The sequence below is a fragment of the Hemicordylus capensis genome, chromosome 3 (genome assembly GCF_027244095.1).
Source record: "Hemicordylus capensis ecotype Gifberg chromosome 3, rHemCap1.1.pri, whole genome shotgun sequence".
NCBI lineage: Eukaryota > Metazoa > Chordata > Lepidosauria > Squamata > Cordylidae > Hemicordylus > Hemicordylus capensis.
In genome coordinates this window covers 254,584,827-254,603,837 of record NC_069659.1, presented here as the reverse complement: position 1 = coordinate 254,603,837, position 19,011 = coordinate 254,584,827, and the positions used below count along the sequence as shown (strand labels likewise).

Genomic DNA, 19,011 nt, shown 5'->3' with positions numbered 1-19,011 from the left:
AATAAACTGAGACTCAATCTAGACAAGACAGAAGTACTGTTGGTCAGTGTTTCCTCTGTGTTCCTCTGTCCAGGTGAATGATGAATGTTGTACTCTCCTTGAAGGACTAGGTTCTCAGCTTGGGGGTGCTCATTCAAGTGGCCTCTGTGACCTGGAGTACCTTTTTTCAGCTTCAGCTGATACGTCAACTGCGACCTTACCTGGACAGAGATAGCTTGGCCACAGTTATTTATGCTCTAGTAACATCTCACTTAGATTACTGCAATGCATTGTACATGGGGCTGCCATTGAGAATGGTCTGGAAACGGCAGCTGGTACAAAATAGGGCTGCAAGATTATTAACTGGGACTGGATGTTTTGAGCATATTACACCTGTGCTTCATCAGCTACACTGGGTCCCAGTCACTTTCCGGGCCCAATTCATAGTGCTGGTTTTTTAAGCTTTGAAGCCCTGAATGGCTTGGAACCGGATTTCCTGAGACAGAGCCTTGCCCCATATGTCCCAACCCAGACCTTAAGATCTTCTTTGGAGGCCCTCCTCTGGGTGCCCCTGCCAAATGAAGTGAGGCAGGTGGCTACTAGGGAGAGGGCATTTTCAGTGGTTGCACCCGGTTTATGGAATAGCCTCCCCAGTGATGTTTGCCTGGCTTCATCACTGTGTTCTTTTATATCCCAGGTAAAAACCATTTTGTTCACTTAGGCTTTTTAAATTCTCATTTTCAGATCTGATATGATTTTTAACTAGTTTTAAAATGAGTTTTTCAACTGCTTTGTATTGTGTTTATATTTTCTTTTCTCTTTTTTTGTCTGCTATGCTTTAATGTTTTATGTGTTTTTATTGTATATTTTAATCTGTGTTGTGAGCCATCCAGGAAGCAATTTGTGATGGGGCATCTAACAAATAAAAATGATGATAATGATAATGATTCCTGGCATGATAAGGCACGAATATTGGTTTTTGATTAGGTTATATCAAATGGCTCCCTGTATGCTCCTTTGGACAAAGAAAACTTCATGAAAGAGTGACCACTCTGGGCAATCACCTGTGATGAAGGCACATCACACATTCTGGCATATACTTGCTGGTTCTGATAATGACAGGAAGGTAACAAGATAGAAAGGTTGGCTTAACCTTGAGCTTATCAGAGTACATAGGAGGAAGAGGGCTTGCATTCCTTTCCCCTTTGTCTCTTTTCAACCCTAATTGGATCTGTTCTACATCTCTTTCTGCCTATGCTCTATGATAATAAAGTCAGAGAGGGGCATTTCCTCTGAAATGCCCCTCTTGCTGAAGTTCTTTGCAAATAAACCTGGAGAGCACTTTTTAGGAAAACGCCTTGCCAGAACGACCTTCTGTCTGGAATGCAGCCAGCTTTTCTCTCCCAAACAGGCCAAGGACAGGGAATGGCTGAAAGGCTAAGGTTTAGAGCACACTGAAGCATCCCCAAGATGGCGTAGCAAGTATGGCTAGTAACATGGATGCTGAATTAACATAACTACAGGAGTAGGGGTGTGCACAAAACCGGCTGGTCTAGTTTGGTTCAAGTCTGAACTGGACCCAGACTGGGCAAATTCAGTCCAGCACACTCTTGAATCCTCCCCCTCCCGCCTGATTCGGTCTGGTCCAGGGAGAGGTTCGCGAGTTTATTTTGGTGTTTAATTTCCCCCACTTACCCCTCGGGGGGAGTTGTTCGAGGTGGTGGGAGGGGGGTCCGTTGAGTTCCCCTCTCCACACTGGCCTCCCTTAAGCCATAATTTGGCCTCCTTCCCCCCTCGGCACAGCGGCCATTTTGTTAGGAGCCTGTCTATCCAGTGTCCGAGTCAAAGTCTTTGTCAGGGCCGCTGGAAATTCCTCCGCGTCCTCTCCGGCCCGTCTCTCTCGTGTCTTTGTTGAGGTCCCGGGCAGGGTCGCAGGCAGCTCCTTGGAGTCCTCCCTGATCTGCAAAGGAGACACAAGATAATACTTTACTGGAAGTATCAGGTTCAAACTGCCTCCCGCCACAGCCTGGGCCACTCACCAGGTTTCCTTGGGTCCAGAGCTCAACACAGGAGCAAGGTCTTCTCCACTCTAGGATGCAGACTGGGCATGGCAGTCTGGGTCATGAGCAAGGAACAAGGGTTATTGGAACAGCCAATAACTCTAAAGCCACCACGGAACTTGAATCCCTCAGAGTCAAAAGGCTGGGGCTGCAGCAATGTTCCAAGAATGACACGTTGCTAACCAGAAATCTGTTCACTGCCTGGCTTTGATTTATAGTGCCTGACTTAATTGGTCAACTCCCACAGCCAGCTGCTGTAGATTCAGCATTTATCTGTCCTGTTACGGAGACACAGATTATGCCTTGGAGCCTGCAGCTGGGCATCACGTCTAATATGCCGCCTTTCCTGGGGAGTTATTGCTTCTACATCCATCATCTCCAAGTTTGACTGCAGACCCCGCCCCTCCTTTCTGTTTCTGATGGTCCCTTGGGAACTGCAGCCTCAGTTTGGCCTGCCTCCGCTTCTTCCTGTGGCCTGACAGACGAACACAGCTCCTGTTGCTCTAATGGAGGATTGCCAACCTCACCTCCACTTCACATTGTCAGTGTGGCCAGAACCTAAGGGGTATACTCATGAGTCAAATGGGCCGTAACCCAAAATTTGGCTTTTAAAAAGCCAAATATGGCAACAGAGGACTCACCGTACCTCCTCTGCAAGGTATGGGCATGACACATTTTGGAGGCCACCATGCCTGAGCAATGGGCCTCTGTGTGGCCTGGGAACCTCTGCAGACAACCCCCCCGCCACCTTGAACAACTTCCCTGTAGGGGGTAAGTGGAAAAACAAACAAACAAACAAACAAACAAACAAACAAACAAACAAACCAACCAACCTCGCAAACCCCTGGGGGGTTGGTTGGTCTGGGGTTGGCGCGAACAGGGGTTGGTTCAGTTCGACCCCAAACAGTTGCGAACCAATTCAACACTGAACACATTTGATGTCAAACCTATTTGCACATCACTTTACAGGAGCAGTTATGTGAACTGACCCTTAGTAAATGGGTTAAGCTGTGAGCTGGACATACAGAAGAATTTGGTTGTGTGAATAACTTCTGCCTCCCATGCCTTTGCTCATACTGTGACTGTTCTTCTGAGTTTTTGTCTGTGTGGGAGAGAAGATTATCTGGGATATTTATATTTTAGATAAACTTACCCATGTGGATGTGAGAAGTATTGTCAAGATATACTCTTCAAGTGGAGAAAAAGAGAAGATACCTAAATTATATTTGCTCCTTGTTAAAAAGGGCTATCTGTCTGATCTTTGATAATTTGTTTTCTTTGACCAATTATTATTAATTAGCATTTTTCATTGTATACAGACAGGTTTCAAGGAAAATTACAGCCAAGGTGGAGCTGTGATTTTGCATGTTCCTGGTAGAGATTCACATCTGAAGCTGGTTATATGAGATTTAAATGACAGCCTATTGCATTTATGAGGAAAACATCTCTTTTATGAAAGGGTCAGATATTTCCCTTTCTTCTCTTAGGTATATTTATCTACTTTAAGTGCAACTGAAAACTCATTAAGGGCCCAGACTAACTTAGAATTATTTCTTGTTTCTTAACTCCCAGGAAATATTATTTTGTTGTGTGTGTTTCTCCTTTCTTTCTGTATTTACTCATGCCAGTCTTTGATTGTCATTTTTGTGCATCCCAAAATATGACCTTGAGGGTAGTGTGACCCTCAGGGAAATATTTGCACATTGAACAAGGCACTTCTAGGGGAAGTGGGGATCAGCAAAAATCACCCCCCTCCTGCTGTAGAAGCAGGAGCGCATCTGCTATATGCATGCTTCTTTTGACTTCATGCACAAGTTTTACTCAGGATGTCAGTCAGTGAAAGTCAGTTTTTTCAGGTCATGGGTAAGGAATCCTTCACACATAGGTTTTTTTTGTTTTTTGTTTTTTTTAAACCACCTTTCCAACAAATGTATATATAACTGTAGTGGTGGCTGAATATGTGAATGAACTCAACTGAAAAACTTTGTGTTTGAAATGATTTACTGATATATGAAAAGGAAACAATGAAAAGAAAAATCTTTGAGCATGTATAAAGTGCCAGTGTGGTGCAATAGTTATAGTGTTGGACTAGGACTGGGGAGACCTGAGTTCAAATCCCCATTCAGCCATTAAACTCACGGAGTCACTCTGGGTCGGTCATTTATATCTCAGCCTAACCTACCTCACAGGGTTGTTGTGAGGATAAACATGGTTATGTTTATCTACTCTGGACTCCTCAGAGGAAGAGAGGGATATAATATATAATACATGGTGCAACAGAGCCTTCCATGGCAGAGGATGGAACCTGCTTAAGCTGGCATGACACTATTTTTGTTAATATTTATATACTGTTCAACAAAAAAATGTTTTCAAAGTGGCTTAAATAACAAAAGAAATAAGAAAATGGTTCCTTGATCAAATTTGGTCTTATTGCTATGAAGGAATTTAGCGGTAGAAACTTTACTTGATGATGGCTTCATGGATTGGATTTTAGTGTGTGTGAAATTAGTCCAGCTCGGTGGTCTTTGGATTCATTTTCCTTTCTTTCAGTGACTGTTTTGGAACAGGACATTAAACAACCAGCATGGCAGCTTGAATTATCCTTGTCATACTTCAGATGAAAAGTTAACTCATCACTCTTAACAGCATTTTAATACCAGCATCCCCAGGTAGCCATACTTCCTGCATTAAACAGAATACTTTTCTTGGCATTGCAAATTAACGGCTCTGCATGAATTTTACCTAGTGATGTAAACAAATTGCCTCACTGCTGTTAGCCTTGTTGTGCCTTCAGGCTGGAATGCCCATACACAAGAAAACTTCTGTGTGCTTAAAAATAATTTGCATTAAAAATGTTTGTTTTTGTTTTGTTTTGATTGATATTGGAGCTCTGCCTTCTTAATAAAGACATTATCTAAACGATGGTTTACATTATTGTGAATGATCTGCAACAAGCCTCATATCTGCATATGTCTCCTGCATACACAAGGGAGGAGACTGAATAAACCACTGCTCCCCATTATGTCTGTATTTAGCAAATTGTGGATTACTTTAACCACTGTAAACCAAAACTTTGAAAGGTGAATTGGGCCATAATGTTGTGGCACGAAGGATGATCTGCACAGCAATATGTCTCATCGGGTTCGGATGAGTGGGTTCTTTATTTTTAAAAAATGTAGATGTTTTATTAGAAAAAAGGTAAATATTGAAAAATAAGAAATACAGAAAGTAAGACAAATTACATAAATAACACATAAAACATTACATGCAACTCGTACAACAAACATTACATGGTAATGGAGTGTGCTTGACTGTGGGGATACAACTGGGGTTCATGCACAACTTCCCCAGTGCACGGCTTTATTTATTTATTTAACATGTTTATTTAACATAACATTTATTCAACTTCCCAGAGATGCAAGTTTTGGGCAGTATAAAATATGTTCAATAAAAATTAAAAATATTTGTATACTGCCCGCTACCGAAATCTCTAGGCAGTTTACAACAATAAAACCAAGAAATTTCAACAATTAAAACATAAACATAACATTTTGTGGTGTCGAAGCTCTGTAAAGACTGTATTAGTAATTTGAACAGTTTGTGATTTTGTAAACTTTGAAATTTCTTGAATTTTCTTATTAATGCTATTAATTGTTATTAATTGTTAATCTGGTCTGTGACCGCAATAAACTTACTACTACTGAAACATCAAAATAAAATACCATTAATACTACCAAACAGCAAAAAAGCTTGACTAAAGAGATGCGCCTAAAGTTGTTTCCTAAAAGGCAACAGGGATGGAGCAGCTCTAATCTCAGCAGGAAGTGCATTCCATGTCTCTGGGGCAACTACAGAGAAGGCTCACATTTGAGTTGCCACCAGATGAGCTGGCTGCACCCTCAGATGAACATCCCTAAAGATCTTAATAGTCGGCAGGATTCATAATGAAGAAGGCGTTGCCTTAAATAGCTTGGGTCAAAGCCATTAATGACTTTATAGGTAATAACTTGGACTTCGTTATTTTGCCCGCAAACCTATTGGTAACCTATTGGTAGTTCTTTTAAAACCAGAATAATATAGTATCTTCGGGATGCCCCGGAGACCAATCTGGAAGTAGCAGTCTGCACCAATTGCAGCTTCCGGACTATATACAAAGGCAGCCTCACATAGAGTTTATTGCAGTAGTCAAGCCTGCAGGTTACCAGCACTTAATGGTAATATGAACCAAATTGGGTACAGTTGTAGGTACACATAGGGACACCTCAATGGCATAGTTTGTGATGATGTCATCCACCCTAATTCAAGATGGTGGATGCATAAACATTTGAGGTGCAAGTGGGCTAACTTGTGAACCATCAAACTGATTTGAACCAAATTTGCTAAAGCTGTAGGGACACATAGGGACACCTCAGTGGCATAGTTTATGATTATGTCATCCACCCCAATTCAAGATGGCAGACGCATACATTTTTGAGGCACAAGTGGGCTAACTTGTGGACCATTAACTGATTTGAAAATTTGGTTCAGTTGTAGAGAGTGACACATAGGGACACCTCAACGGCATGGTCTGTGATGATGTCATCCACCTCAATTCAAGATGGCAGACACATGAACATTTGAGGTGAACAAATACATTCTGTAATTATAAGGGTAGCTCTGCTTGCTTATTTCATACACAAATAATAGAAAAACCACAGGTTTTTCAATGATGCTTGGTGCAGCTATGAACCATCTCCTGTAATTTAGAGGACACCATGGAAAGCAAAGATGAATGGGGGACACTTAGCCTGCATGTCCATCCTTGCAAGCAACAAATGCTTTTTAAAATAGATATCATTTCCTTAATCCTTGCCCAAGGGTGTTCCAATTGACATGTTAATGTTACATATACTGGTCAAAGTCCAGATAAAAACCTGGTTAGCTCTCTGCTTAGCAAATTGATTTAAAAAATATTTTCCTTCCAACAGAATCCATTCGTTAGTTCTCTATACCACACTCACATGGAAAGCCACTTCTGCAATTATTTGAAAAGCACTTTGTACTCAGAAACCCACACATATGCCCTAAAAGAGATTTCTGGCTTCTTATACCAGTTTCTAATCTAATTAGTCCAGTCTTACAGTTTGCTGTTCTTTCCAATGTTTATGGCATGTCATTTTGGGAATGGGCATAATACTTCGCATATAGATCAGATCAGAAAGCAAGGGAGAGAAAACAGAGGTTGCATTCCTCCCCCTCAAACAAACACAAACCAAGAAGCCAGCAAGAGATCAGACTTACCAAGAGCCAGCCAGCATACCTGCTCTGTAACCAAAATGGTGACTGGATTCTTCTGAGTAGCTAAAAAAAACCCGAAAAGGACTTCTGCACCCTCTGGGCACTCTGATTAGTTGCCTGAGGAGTCAATCAGCTTAGTCCCTCTCTGACTTGTTTATAGGGCGGTCCTAGGACTGCCTACTTTGCAAAACAAAAGTGATAATGCTTATTGGATCCTGCCTTATTAATATTAAAATTTTAAAAGATCTGGGGCTTTTCATTTCTTCTTTGAGGTTGGTGCTACCATTGCCCACCTCACAAAGCAGCAGCGGCAGGCTGCAGGCAAGATCAGCAAGGAATAACAAGGAGGCAGTGGGTGCATACCATGGAAGCAGAGACAACATGGCTGACTTAGAAATTTAAGGTGAGCACTGCCCACTTTGCCCATAGATATGATCTGCCCATGCTCAGGAACACAGTGGGGGGAAAGAGTTAAGCTCCTCTCCCTGATGCAATCCCAATCTGTATTGAATCTCCTCTCTTGTGCATCCTGTTTATGTTAGGAAATCAAATATGAAAGCCTGAATCCCACAACAGGTGGTGGCTCTTAGTTCAGATTAAGGAAGGATGTTAGGAAAGTGAATGCACAGCCTCTCATTCCAGGCTAGTTGCTCTTGAGCTGTATGCAACAAAACACACAACTCTGGGCAGGATTTAGGAAAATGGCTTTTATTCTCTTCCAAGATTCTTATTTCATGAAACTAAGCTGCCAGAAGCTCCTCTTAGCTTAGCACTGGATGCTTTTTGTGATCTCTCCTTGTCAAAGTAAATTTCACACTGTATGATAGGCTGTATCACCCTCAGTGAGGGTGGAATTAGTAGTCTTGCTTGGGTGACATGGCCTATGAAATCCTATCCATTCCCCAGATGGTCAGCTCATTTCTTCCTTCCTATTTTAAATTAGACACCAAGGAATATTTTAGCTTCTTTTTAAAGTGCTTTCAAAAACCATACCATAACAACAACAACAACAAAAAGGTTTTTGCTAACAAATAAGATGCTCATTAGGGTTTCTCAGTCTGTTGATATGCAAGCATTAATCAGTACAGTAATAAGGAATACAAGGGAACAATTCAGATAATTAGTTAATCCATTCCTGTTGCATTTCACACTGATGGCCACCGCTCAAATGTAATGGAAAAAGCCATCACCCAAAGGTCACCTTGAAATAAAAATGTCAGATAACCAGCAATGCGATATGTATGATTTTTTGGGTGCATTGCATACAAGCGGGGGCAGCTTTGTTTATTTTGTAGGGGTCTTAGTCCTTCTGCTTATGAGGATTTCATTCAACTAAAGTATCATGTGATTCATTTTTGGGGAATAACTTTTCTAAATCTTGTTGTCAAAGATTTTCAGAGAATATGCATAGGGAGTAGATGAAGACATTTGGCAGAGCAGGGAAGTTTTATTTAAAATGTATTCATCTTTGAGGTGGTAAAATCCCATTTGTGACCATGGGAAAAGAGAGCCAGCGTAGCGGATGGACTAGGACTGGGAAGACCCGAGTTCAAATCCCCATTCAACCATGAAACTCACTGGGTGACTTTAGTATCTCTCAGCCTAGCCTACCTCACAGGGATGTTGTGAGGATAAAATAACCATGTATACCACTCTCAGCTCCTTGGAGGAAGAGTGGGATATAAATGTAATAAATAAATAATAACTGTAGAAGTGCTGCTTGCGCTACCACCCATTCTTAACAGCATCAGGAGTGCCTTAGGCGTGTGCAGCAGCCTCAGAGTACAGTTATGGCTCCATAATGCTGCACATCATGTCAGCCAACATATATAACTTTCATATTGTATGGACAACTCATCACAAGCATGATGTAATCATCAGTCAGTTTTTAACACCCACAGGTCTCTAAGTTTGAAACAGTAAAAAGTCACTATTCGGTCTCACTGGAATAGGTTCTGTCTCTTAACTTCTACTAAAAAAAAAAGGATCTTAAGATCCAAATCTTGAAATGTCTTCAGTGCAGAAGGCTAACAACCGAAGACTAAGGATTTCTTAAAAAGTCAAAATGTCTTAATTAAAGACTTGTATAAAATATGACAGTATGATCACAGTAACGTAATGGGCTAATGAATACTCATGGGAAAGTGAAGCAACCCAACCCATTCCTGTCATATAAATCCTCAGACCACACACTTGGGAACGCTGGTCAGACGAGAAGTCAGACATGCTGACTTGATCATATAAAAATGGATGTGTGAACTAGTCAAAGCTTTGGCTGAGCTCTCATTAAAAGACTATTTATTTCTGTGCTTTTCAGGGTCTGGGTAGAGCATCCTGTTGCCAGTGGGAATTTCCAGGATTGCTGTGGCTTTAGGCTAAGAACCTTCTTTGGAAAATTTCTCTGTGAACTGAACTTGTGTTTTGATGGGGATTTATTTCATCAGGAATCCCTTTAGATCTGCTCTTTCTTCTTGCATTCGTGTTGGACATTAAGACAGCTTGTTTACACATCAGACTGCAACATTGTGCATGTTGTTTCTTGAAGGGCAGCTCATTCTAGATGTCATTTAACAAAAACATATAAGACCATTGTGTTCAGGAAGCAAATGATACTGATGGAGTAGGTGTGGGTGGACATGCCTGAATGTCTAAATCAGCTATCTATATATATAATTCTCCTGGGTATGCTGATTGGCTGGGCTGCAGGGGGCGCCTGATTGGCTGGCAGCACACCCAGGAGAATTCGCTTGCTGGGCGGCTGCGGAGGCAAGGCGGCGGGCCCAGGGCCGTGGCGGCGGAGCCCAGCGAGGCGGCGGAGCCCAGCGCGATGGCGGCGGGCCAGGCCGTGGTGGCGGGGCCCAGCGAGCGGCGGGCCCAGCGAGGCGGGGCAAGGCGGCGGGGCCCAGCGAGGCGGCGGGGCCGGGCCCGGCCGCGGAAGTGAGGCGGTGGGACTGGCCGGGCCGCGGAGGAGAGGCGGCGGGACTGGCCGGGCTGGGCCCGGCCGCGGAGGCAAGGCAGCGGGCCTGATGGCGGCACTCTGGGGCTGGCCGCAGCATCGGCGGTGGCACTCTGGGGCCGGCCAGGCCCGCTGGCGGCGGCCGCCGCACTCTGCCCCACCGGAGGCGGGGGGCGGGAGGAGAGAGAGAGGTAGCCTGGCCTGGCCGGGCCGCGGAAGTGAGGCGGCGGGACTGGCCGGGCCCGGCCGCGGAGGCGAGGCGGCGGCGGCTGCACTCGGCACCCGCAGGGCGGCGGCAGCCGCACGGGTCAGCTAGTAACTGTGAAAGGCATGAAAGACAAAAAGATTTGGTCTTGACGATATGAAGTTGAAATATGCTGAGTCCAATCATTGCTTCATCAAGTTCAGTATTGTCTACATTGACCAGCTATGGTACTCTAGAGTTTCAGACAGAGGTCTTTGCCAGCAGTAGCTGGAGAAGTCAGGGATTAGAACTTGTCCCGTAGTGGTTCGTCACAGTCCTGTCTCTATTCCCACTTAATACTAAGAACTTGAAGGTGTAGGTGATTGGCAGCTTTTGTGGATGTAGAGTAGACTGATGTGAATTGGTCAATGCAACCTTCATTGCAAATAGACATCTTTGAATTCCTAGCACTACAGCCAATATACATGTATTGTCTTGTTATAGGATAACATTATAATCTCACAAACTATCATTTTTAAATCTATCTATCTATCTATCTACCGCCCTTCCAGAAATGGCTCAGCGTGGTTTTCATCAAAATAAAAACAATTAAAATCAATTAACAATTAGCATCAGAACTAAATCAATTAAACAATTAAAATCATTTAAACATTAAAACCATCAACATTAAAATCATTTAAAACTATTAATCTATTTTTTAAAATTATTGTTACAGAGAAGAAGAAAAACAACCATTAATCTAATTAAAAGCCTAGGTGAATAAATGTGTCTTCAGTGCCTTTTTAAAACTTTTTAAAACTTTTTAAAAGTTGCCAGGGATGAGGAGGCTCTTATTTCAACAGGGAGTGCATTCCAAAGTCCAGGGGCAGCAATGGAGAAGGCCCGTTCCCGAGTAGCTGCCAAACGAGTCGTCGGCAACCACAGATGAACCTCTCCAGATGATCTTAACAGGCAGTGGGGCCCATGGTGAAGAAGACGTTCTCTTAAATACCCAGGGCCTAAGCTGTTTAGGGCCTTATAGGTAATAACCAGCACCTTGTATTTTGCCCGGAAACGTATCCGCAGCCAATGTAGTTCCTTCAGCACCGGAGTAATATGGTCTCTCCTAGATGGCCCAGAGGCCAACCTGACTGCCGCATTCTGGATCAACTGTAGTTTCCAGACTTCATACAAAGGCAGCCCCTTTGACAGACATTCTTTTATTATACACCTAAGACTGTGCAGCATGTTGGTGGATAGTGTCCAGGGCTTAGTCTCCTGGCCTAGTGTCTCACTTCAACCTGAATTCTTAGCATTCTCTTTTGGCCTTAGGACTTCTGTGAAAAACAGGAATAGGAAGATATGATTGTGGTGTTGATGAGAGAGAAAATAATTCTAGAGTATTTCATTTCATGTGAGTATTTTAGAATCTAACGCTTAAAGGTAGTCTAAAAATAGTTACAACGTTAATTAGGTTTATTTTATTCAGTTTTTGTATAAAATTGTCAGACTTGTTTAAGGATAATATTTCGAGGGCAGAGCAAAAATAGATTGCAACTACAACTTGAGGAATAAGTCCCATCCAGAAAATGTTTTCCAGTGACAATCTGCTTGTGGCAAAATGCTAAAATTTGTTTGTTGGTTTAGTTCCAGTCTTTTTTCCATAGACTACTTTTGACCTCACATGTTTTATGAAATGTGGATGTTTTCTCAGATGAAGGAAATTGAGCGAGAGCATGTTCAACAATTTGACAGTTTCTGAAAGCCAAATATGACGACAGAGGAAAGGAAGGTAGGAAGGGGAAAGATTTGAAGCAAGCAGAGCCAGTGGTTGGTTGAGACATATTTTGACTAGCTGGATTTGCAAACACTGAAATGATATCAGTCACGTATCTTCTGCAAGGACATCACATCACATCCTCCAATTCTTAAAAAAGCTATTATTGTTAATTGTTGGTGAAAATGTTGTCAATATGACCTGGCTTTATTAAGACAGAAGGGAGTCATCTGAATGCCCATCAGGAGGTACCTTTAATCTTGAAGAAATATATAAATACATTGCACTATTATATTTATTTAACTTGTATACCTCCCAAACTTTCGTCTCTGGGCAGTTAACAATGACATTAGAACAATTAAAACAAATATAAAAGGTTAAAACAGTTTAACAATTTAAAAACAGCATAAAATTAAAACCTACAAATTAAAAAAGCTGAAAGAGCTTGGGTGAAGAGTTGGGTCTTCAGACGTTTTTAAAAAATAGCCAGAGATGGGGAGGATCGTATCTCAGCAGGGAGCGCATTCCACAATTTTGGGGCAGTAATCAAGAACGCTTGTCTCCGTATGACCACCAGACGAGCTGGTGGTAACTGGAGACAGACATCAAGTGACCTCAATGGGTGGTGGGGCACATAACAAAGGAGACGTTCTCTTAAATACCCAGGGCCTAAGCCGTTTAGGGCTTTATAAGTTATAACTAGCACTTTGTATTCTGCCCGGAAACCTATTGGCAGCCAGTGTAGCTCAATCAACAAGGGAGTAATGTGGTCTCTCCAAGATGACCCGGAGACCAACCTGGCTGCCGCATTCTGAACCAACGGAAGTTTCCAGACTACGTACAAAGGCAGCCCCTCATAGAGCGCATTACAGAAGTCAAGTCTGGAGGTTACCAACAAATGTACCACTGTTTTGAGGTCATTGATCTCAAGAAATGGGTGCAGCGTATCAGAGAAACCAGGGAGAGGTGTGGATCCAGAAGTACTCCCAGACTGCAAACCTGTTCCTTTTGGGGAAGTGTGACCTCATCTAGAACAGGTAGATCAAAATCGTCTCTGGAGTTCTGACCCCGCACAATAAGTACGGGGTTAATAAGAAAGTCTGGATTCTGGTTCAGTTTATTCTCCCTCATCCAGCCCATTACTGCCTCCAGGCAGGCTTTCAGGGAAGATATGCCATCTCCTGAAGAAGTTGACATGGAGAAATAGATCTGGTTGTCATCAGCATACTGATAACATCCTGCTCCAAATCCCCTGATGATCTCTCCCAGAGGTTTCATGTAGATGTTGAAAAACATTGGAGAGAGTACAGAACCTTGAGGGACACCATACTTAAGCTCAGATTTTGAAGAGCAACTTCCTCCAATCAACACCATCTGGAATCTGTCTGAGAGGTAAGAGTGGAACCACTGTAAAACAGTGCCTCCCACCCCCAACCCCCTCAGACGTTCCAGAAGGATACTATGGTTGATAGTATCGAAAGCCGCCAAGAGGTCCAGAAGGACAAACAGAGTCACACTTCCTCTGTCAATTCCCAACTGGAGATCATACATCAGGCCGAACAAGGCAGTCTCCACCCCATAGCCCACCCGGAAGCTAGTTTGAAATGGGTCTAGATAATCGGTTTCCTCCAAGAACGCCAGGAGCTGAGAGGCCACCACCCTCTCAGTTACCTCGCCCAGTGATGGGAGGTTGGAGACAGGCCTATAGTTGCTCAACTCTAAGGGATATAATGTAGGCTTCTTTAAAAGAAGTCTAATGATATATAACATCCATCTGCCTTGCATTCTCCTTCACTGAAAGTTTTCAAATAGAGGCTGGATGGGCTTTTGTCAGGGATGTTGTAGTAGTTGGCTGATCTAAGCCAGGGTTTATGGAGGTGTGCACAAAACCGGCTGACCCAGTTTGGTTCGAGTCACCCAAGACACGCAGAGGCCCATTGGGCATGCACAGCACCCTCCAAAATGGCCACCATGATGGAGGGCAGGCCCGGAACAGACCGAAGACTGCCTGAACAGGGTGATTTTGGTAGTAATGGAGGCTGGCAAGGGGAGGGGGAACCTCCAGAGACCCCCCATGACCTTGGAGAGGCCCCCCAGAGGGAGTAAATTGATGGTTTCTTAGTGTCATGCCTCCACTCAAGGACATTTGGGAGGAGTGGGAGGCAGGCGACTTACTAGAAAGCGGGGAGGTGCCTGAGGAGGAGCAGGCCGGTGATGTGAATGGGGAGGTAATTGAGACAGGCCAGGGCGAGTGTTTGGTGCAGGAGGCACCAGCAGGACCATATGATCTTTGGAGAGAAGGGTCAGGATCTGAGCCAGAGTGTGAACGGCCACTATCTCCTTGAGGATGCAGATGGGAAAAACATCAGCAGCAGGTGAGGGAATTACGGAAGAGTAGTTGATTGGCAAGAAGACAGCAGGAGCCGGATTGAATCTATGGCAGCTGGTGGGGGTGCAGTGTTGATTAAGTGCACATGGCTGCTGACTATAAATCGGGCCTTGAACAAACTGCTGGAAACAACACATCAAATCTGCTTGGAGCTTTTGTTGGAGAGATTGTGACTTTGGAATTTGGGCTTCTCACTCCTGTATTCTTGGTGAGTCTGTTAAACCTGATTATTTAGCAGTAAAACTGAAACATGAGCTACTGGCTATTGTGTTATATATTTCTGGCCAGCATCTTCTGTTGAGTGAGCTTGTGACAGTTAAAAACAAACAAACAAAAAACTTCGAACCCCTCAAACAGGTTTGGGCCTTTTTGGCTCGATGCTGAATCAAACTAGGGGTGGGGGGTGGGATTCAATGTCAGGTTTGGTTCCGAACCTGTTCACACATCCCTAAGGGGTTAGGTTATAAAACCTCCAGGAAGTTTTTCATATACCCTTGCTAACTTGGCAAAGAGGCACCTTTTAACGTGGTGATTCTCTTTATTTAGCAGGGGGAGAGTAACTGGCCCTATCCACCCTCAGCACAGTACCTCCAGTGACTGTTGCTGGTGTCTGTCTTGTTTCTTTTAGATTGTGAGCCCTTTGGGGACAGGGATCCATCTTATTTATTTATTATTCCTCTATGTAAACCACCCTGAGCCATTTTTGGAAGGGCGGTATAGATATTTTAATAATAATAATAATAATAATAATAATAATAATAATAATACTGTTAATATAAAAACACTGTAATAATACAGTGATGTAGATAGGCTATACCTCCCTCGCAGCTCAGGTGGAAGAGGAATGCTGCAAGTCCATCAAACAGTAGAGGAGGAGAAAAGAGGCCTTGAAGAATATATCAAGGACAGTGAAGAAGATGCACTTATAATGGTCAAGAATGAGAAACTATTCAACACCAAAGAAACAAAGCAGGCCTACAAGAAAGAACAAGTCAAGAGCCGAGCAGAAAAATTGAGAAATAAGCCCCTGCATGGTCAATATTTGCACAATATAAGTGGAAAATCAGACATCACCAAGACCTGGCAATGGCTTAAGAATGGCAACTTGAAGAAACAGAGGGTTTCATACTGGCTAAGCAAGAACAGGCACTAAGAACAAATGCAATAAGAGCAAAAGTAGAAAAGTCAACAACAAACAGCAAGTGCTGCCTTTGTAAAGAAGCAGATGAAACAGTGGACCACCTAATCAGCTGTTGTAAAAAGATCGCACAGACTGACTACAAACAAAGGCATGACAAGGTAGCAGGGATGATACACTGGAACATCTGTAAAAAATACAAGCCACCTGTAGCCAAAAATTGGTGGGACCATAAAATTGAAAAAGTTGTCGAAAATGAAGATGTAAAAATATTATGGGACTTCCGACAACAAACAGATAAACATCTGCCACACAATACACCAGATATAACTGTAGTCGAGAAGAAAGAAAAACAAGTGAAAATAATCGACATAACAATACCCGGGGATAGCAGAATAGAAGAAAAAGAAATGGAAAACAATCACAAAATACAAAGATCTGCAAATTGAAATTGAAAGGCCGTGGCAGAAAAAGACCAAAATAATCCCAGTGGTAATTGGCACCCTAGGTGCAATTCCAAAAGATCTTGAAGAGCATCTCAACACCATAGGGGCCACAGAAATCACCATCAGCCAATTACAAAAAGCAACTTTACTGGGAACAACCTATATTCTGCGACGATATCTATAACAGCAACAACATTGACAATAAAATTCTGGCATCCCAGGTCCTTGGGAAGGACGCGATGTCTGGATAAAACAAACCAGTCAATAACACCTATCTGACTGTGTAAAATAATTATAATATAATATAGAGCGTTTATAGCTCTTTAACTTGCATCACCTCCAGAATGGAGGGGGTGCATTCACATATCCATCAGATCTACCCTGAAGTCCCTGCAAGTTATCGGTAAGCAGTTCACACACAATTTTGGTTTTTCACTGAGCATTAGAGTGTAGCCCGATTTATATCCGGGATTAAAAAATCCACTATTTGTGTCAGTTTTTTGAGAGAACTTCAAGTTCACAGTAAAGCCTCCCAGTAAACTTGCATTAAAGCCTGCTGTGTGTAGAAGTCCCATGGTCCCTTCCACTTGTAAAACTCTATTATTCTGTTATACTATGATCTTCTGACATACCAAAAATCTACTGCAAATATGTTATAAAGTTAGCTTTAAGAGGATTAAGCAGATTAAACATAGATATAGAATATTTATAATATGAGGAGATAAGAATACCAAAATGATTAGTGGAAAACGTAGGGGGCAATATCCAGATTGTCAGTCATTACTAAATCCACTGAAAGTAATGCAATTAATTAAGTTACCCATGGCTAACTTGTCTAATTGATTTCAAGGGTGCTTAGTCATGACTAATTAAACTGGATGTTATCCAGGGTGTTTTTTTGGAGGGAGGGTATGATGAAATATGGGGCTGTTGTTATAACTTAGTCCTAGGACGAATTCATACAACCATTGAATGCATACTGAACCACTTGTGTGTTCTTCTTAGTGGTCCATTGTCCTTTACGCTTTGGATGTCTGCGGCTGCATAGACAGGACCTCGGAACGTTCTAGAATGGTAAGCTGTAAGCTTTTTGGCAGTAGCCCTGACCCCTTAGTGACACACGCATAGCCCCTCACAGATTACCTCTCACAGTCTTCTGACTGCCGCAATAGCGACTTCAGGAGACCTTCTGCCTTCACTTCATGTGGGGAGAGCTGTCAACAACAACAACCAATCAAACCTCTGTACCCTTTCTCTTTAATTTAGTTTTTCATTGATTCTATCTGTCTGTCCTCATTTTTTCAGTCATTCTCATTTTATGTCTTTATTTAACTGCTCCCCCTGCTCAAGGTTTTTCTCTTCAGAGATCCTGAGGCAGTATATGGCTGCAAGAGTCTCTTTTAAGAGCTGTCTTACTTGCTCTCCATTTCAGGCACGAGGAGTGTTTAGCATGCTTTGGAGACCCACCAAACTGACTTCTGTGCTATTTGCCCGGGATTTAATAGACAGGCCCTCTGTGCTTTGTTGTGGGAGAGGACCTTATGTGCTACATCAGCCCTACAAGCCACCCCCACTATCCAGCTATCCCAGCAGTGCTGTACCAGCTCTGGTATGCTGTGTTCTCAGGAATCCAAGCAGCTGCCACAGAATGAGTCACAGCCAGTGCTGGTACCAAAGACAGCCCCCATGCGCCCTCTCTTAAAGGGACAGGCGCTGCTAACACCAAAGCAGCGCCTGGTGTTTTCTCCTCAGGGCTTAAACCTGCTAAACAAGGGAAGCTGGTGGACCAAGCTGGAGTGAAGAAGCAACATGGCAAGAGTAAGCATCCCAGGGCTTGGAGAGCAGGAGAGGGAGAGCAAGAGGACTTTTTACTTGCCTGGACCTTGCTGGAGAGCCTTCTCAAAATATTATGCTTATGACAGCCACAGACCACATTATGAATATATTTGGGTAGAACCCAGGTCTGTGGTATATCACCGTGGGCACAGTTATTGAGGACTGGAAAAGAGGGACAGGTCTTACCACTGCAGTCATAGCTCAAGGTGCCATAGGTCCAAATCCAGCTGGGAGAAGAGCTGGTCTTGTGGCAACAGGCATTGGTTGCCCCCTTTGCTGGGCAGGTCCACCCTGGTTTGCATGTGAATAGTCACTACTTGTGTGAATATAAAACTTTCTTTCCCACTCTCTTTCCTGTAATAGGAAAAATACAGCACCCAAACCTGAGACAAAAAAGACAGCAAGGGTTTACTAAAAAAAGCAGCCAGCCGCAATGCACAGAGTGCCACCACAACCAGTCAAAGCTGTGCCAGATACAAAGGCTGACACCCCATGGGTTTTTTAAAATCTGCTTCAGACTCTGAGGATGATGCTGTGTCCTGTGTAAATAAGGACCCAGACCAATCCCCAGAATCCCCAGCTGATCTTCTGGATGCAGATAAGAACCAGTCCTCTCCTGAGGATTATAGACTATACTCTGAACAAGTCCAGTATGGCATCAGTCTTGGGCTTAGAGACACAGCAACGGAAGCATGAGACTGCAGATCCAGTGTTTGGCCTTATTCAGTATGCTTCTGCAGCACCACCACCCTTACCATTTTTGCCCACTTCAACGAAATTAGATAGCCTCTATAGAGTACACCAAAGTGATGTCCCCTACCTGTTTTGGCATCCCAAACCTAACTCAATAGTTGGATTGAGTCTACTCAGCTAGGGGCCAAACAGAAGTTATGATCTATCCCAGCAGATCCTGATGGCAAAAAGCTAGTTTCATTTGGTGAATGGATATATGCCATTGCACGCCTTCAG

At 43.1% G+C, this 19,011-nt stretch overlaps 1 long non-coding RNA gene across 3 annotated transcripts in view; it reads right to left on the bottom strand.

The window, feature by feature from the left end:
- Positions 1-19,011, bottom strand: part of LOC128349132 (uncharacterized) — a 59,195-nt gene that overhangs the window by 37,449 nt on the left and 2,735 nt on the right. For all 3 annotated transcript variants that reach the window (XR_008318574.1, XR_008318573.1, XR_008318575.1), the window contains exon 2: positions 1,675-1,939. This is a non-coding gene — a long non-coding RNA (uncharacterized LOC128349132). The remainder of the gene's footprint in view (positions 1-1,674; positions 1,940-19,011) is intronic.